Raw genomic sequence first — 4,607 nt, forward strand, 5'->3', positions numbered from 1 at the left:
TATTTGCATCCACTGTGAAATGATTTACGGCTGAGAGTACCTGCCTGCCTTGAGCGACTTATATGAATTACTGGTTTTAAGGTTTAAAGATCGATTTATATGAATTATTGGTTTTAAGATTTAAAGATATTTTTCAGTCTAGGCAATTAATTTTTCAGTCAAGATTGAACAGAATGTTTATTTGTGGTTGAGCATTATTGAAAGGGTTGAATTCGATCACTTTGTATCTCCAAACCCTGTTCCTAAATGATTTTGTGCATTTCTGTTTAGCATCTTCATTGAAATAAAGCTTCTTTAAGTTCATAATCGTTCTTGTCATACTTGGACAGATGGATGCAAATGGTCGCTGCTCTGCAGCATGTAGGCCAGTCAAGAAACTGGCCGCATAGCTATTTTGTTACTATGTAATATTTGCATCCACTGTGAAATGATTTACGGCTGAGAGTACCTACCTGCCTTGAGCGACTTATATGAATTACTTATCTGTGGTTCAGTCCATTTATTCCTTGACCTCTACCTCCAATCCTCTCCAGGATTGGGACAATTTCCACCAGGCCAACTTTTCCAAGTTTTTCAATTCCCTGCAGACCCCGGCAGGGACTACCGCCAGGGAAGTGGCTCCTTGTTCTAGTATAGTATAATCCAAATTTAAATTCAAACCCCCTCATTCAAACCTTCAATAAAGCTCACTTCAAGTTTTAAAGGCCAAGGGCTGTGGTTGGTCACAATCTGGTGGAGGCCATGAGGGCCAGCAATTTAACTACAAAGATATGGAGGTATGGATACGGTGGCGAGTCATAAAGTCACGAGCCACTGGGCCAAAACCAAGAGGTCGAACCACGATAGCAAATCCCCGTGGACACTCCCTCCCCACAACTATTTGATCCAAACCTTAGTTGTATGGGGTGTTGGTCACCATCGATTTGTGGACAAGGGTCCACCAACCAACATATCCCTATATTGGTCGACAACGGATGACCCATGGGCTACGAAGGTGCAAGGGTCATCGATATGCCTACCACGCAATGGGTTGAGTTACCCATGGAATATGCACTAAACGCTAAATTATATGTATATAAATCCCAAGTTGTTTAATGCCAAATTATGCTAAATTGGCCTGAGGACGTAGAGTCCACACTACTCTCTTGGGTGGCAGTGTATTGATATAGGGTATTGCTATAAGATAAAATGCACGGTGTATGGAGAATGGAGATATCCTCAAGGGCATTTTCGAGACCCTTAGTAAATTGTAAGATTATCTGCAGCTGTCACAAAGCGACATGCATGTCTATAAACAATAACTAACTATCAAAGCAAGACAGATTCATTACCTCAAGCCTCCATGTAGGTTTGTTGGAGAGCACAATGCAGCGAGGTGGAAGTCCCCTGAGTTGGCTCCAAATCAAAACCTGCACATATAAGAGACAAGCATAATCACATCATACAACCTTGATAATTAATACATGAATATATAAAAGACATCTAGTTACACATAGCTAAGCTACTCATGCTAGAAGGTATTGGACAAATAAATAAATGAATGCTAGTACCAACACCATGGAGTAGAAAATGCAATTGCAGTTCTATATTAATGTCGGAAGAGTGATTACAACCATCTGTTGCATCAGCCTTCCCTTACCCCTCCAACTCTTCTCTCTCTCTCCCTTCTTACCAACTTCTTATGCTTAGATTTGAGACCATGCTCAACAATCAAGTAAGCTATCCTTTCAAATGATCTGACCTCTATCACAATAGCCCTAGCTTTGCTTATGTAGCAATCGAGTTAGGGTTGCCAAGTTCCTCCACGAGTCTCTTAAGGTAAAATCAATGATGATGCCATGCTTTTGAGCTCTTTCCCATTTGCCTCCTTCATTAGGATTCGAAATCCCACAAATAGGTCGAACTTTAGATGTTTCCTTACTTTTCTGAGTAGATTTAGGAGGGAATATAGAAATATTTATGAGTCAACTCGCTCCTTTGACCTCTAGATTCTCATTAGGATCCACTAACGTTGTCCTCGAACCAAAAAATAGAGTTAGTAGGGTCACTAATGCTCCCTTAGGCTTACAGAAAAGCTTTATAAATCATGTTGTCAGTGTATAGACAACGTTAGTGTGGAAACAAGGCCTGTGATTTTGGCTATTGCTTCAGCCATCATGTCTTTCTCCTCTGAGCTGATGAGGAGGTCATTTTTTTGTATAACATATGCCCCCTAAAGTGTGAGATCAGAGGTTGCGACGATGGCCGAAATACTTTACTTAACTGTAATTTTCCTTCTTCGACAACAAGAGAGAGAGGATCGGAGCTTCGGGCGGTACAGGAAACTTGATACAACACACACACACACACACACACACACACACACACACACATATAACAACTAAAATCATGTCCTGAGTTGAACATTCCCATGCTCAATAGATATGTTAGAGTGATTTTCTTGTAAAAGAGATATGACGATGATGGTTGTCGATAAGCACAATACGGATTCGGTGTCATAATAGGATCATTCTGATGAGCGGTCTCCAAGAAACAATATGTGCAACTTGGGAGAGGAAACAAGGCTGCGTGATGCAAGCCTCTACCTAAGGTCTTGATTTCTGCTTCCCCGAACAGCATAGATCGATCCATGTGAATATATGCATTGATGTTGAACATGCATGAAATCGTCTGATTACTAGTCAATAATGGAGACCATTTAAAAAACGCGAGGAAGAACACCAATAATGGTGATAGTATCCAAGATGCACAGTACAATCTACCGAGTGTGAAAAATGTTTTTGTCATCGAACACCATAGAATCACTTAACCAGGAGCCAATAATAAGAACTCCTAATCAAACACAAGGTGACCTGCCACCAATGTCTACAAGTACCAAGGCACTGAATGTGTTTCTGGGTTGTCTTCCTAGATAGAGTGTTGAAGTCGATAGGAAGATACTTGTCGAAAGGTAGGCAATAATGTGTCCTACATCAATCGACATGAAATGAGACAAGAATGATTTGTTTTTTTTATGAATCTTTGAGTATTGGGTCTAAACGATAGAGGGCATGATGAAAGGATATGCTTGATGGGTTGATGGAGGAAACAAAAGGTTGACCCTTGAACAATAGAAGGCAAGACAATGGCTTTAACCATGCAGTACTAGACTCATGAACACCACAAAGTGTTAGGATACAGAGAAGCAAGAACATCGGGTTATTTAGGCTAAACTCATAGGATGGTAGGATTCATATTGAGAGGCCGTCACAAGGAAGGTTTATCTGAGGGAGTACCATGTTCAAGGGATTGACTGCTACCAAACTATGCTTTCTAACACTGAATACAATGGTATTGTCTACTTTCCTTGTCTGATTAGTTTAGTGAGTCCAGACGGGTAAACTCATCGATATTTTCATATTTTAAGAGTCTGAAAAGGACCACAAAAAGAGCGACTCTATGCCCTATCTGATTAGTTTAATGAGTCCAGATAGGCAAACTCGTCGATCTTTTCATGTTTTAAGAGTCTGAAAAGGATCGTAAAAAGAGCGACTCTATCATCTGTGTAATTTAATGAGTCCAGATGAGATAACTCATCGATCTTTTCATATTTTAAGAGTCTAAAAAGGACCGTAAAAAGAGCGACTCTATCATTCATCTATGTAATTTAATGAGTCCAGATGAGATAACTTGGTGGTATTTTCATATTTAGAGAGTCTGAAAAGATCGTAAAGAACGACTCCAGGGTGGTCCCTTTGTCATAGTTTTTAACCGGGTGCGACAAAAGTTTAATAGTATACCCGAATCGGTTACTTTTCCGTGAGTTAATCTATTGAGTTCAGATAAAGAGAAACCTATGCTCAATAGATTTTGACCTCATTTTGTTACGAGTATGAGGGGACTGACTAAACTTGATTTTCGTCGTGAATTTTTAATGAGTCATGCGACGACAAACTCAATACCTTCATCAAACTTTAACAGGTAAAATGAAGAAAACTCAAGGTATCTTTTTCAGTTTATTGAGCAAGGAAAAGAGGTAAAAGAACTACTCATTCCTTCTTCGTAGATTTAACAAGCCCGAAGAAGGTGAAAAACTGGGGGATTTTTCATTTTTAAGAGCGAGAAATGATCCCAAAAAGCAAGTGTTCTAGTTGTTGCTGTAGATTTTTAACGATCCCGGTGACAAAAACTCAGGATTTTTCAGTTTAACGAGCGAGAAAAGTACCTAAAAGAATGCTCAGGTCATCTTTATAAATTTTTAACGACCCTAAAGACAAAATCGGGGTTTTTTCAATTTTATGAGCGAGAAAAAAGCGCCTAAAAATAATGCTCTAACAATCTTTTTCAATTTAATGAGCCATAAAAAAGGAAAAAATAGTTGCTCGGATTATCGTCGTATGTGTTTTGAGCCTAATGATGAAAAACTTAGGGATTTTTCAGTTTTAGAGTGAGAAAACATCCCATAAAAGAAAACACTCATATCTTATTTGTAGTAGTTTAACGAGCCCAAAGAAGTAGACTCGAGGTTTTTCAGATTAACGAGCAAGAAAAATACCATAAAAAGAATGCTCGGTCTTCTTCGTGGTAGTTTAACGATCCCAAAGAAGGAGACTCGAGGATTTTTCAAA

Source organism: Pinus tabuliformis, chromosome 5_1 (genome assembly GCF_031772625.1).
Source record: "Pinus tabuliformis cultivar Carrire ecotype Pingquan chromosome 5_1, CPIR1, whole genome shotgun sequence".
Lineage (NCBI taxonomy): Eukaryota > Viridiplantae > Streptophyta > Pinopsida > Pinales > Pinaceae > Pinus > Pinus tabuliformis.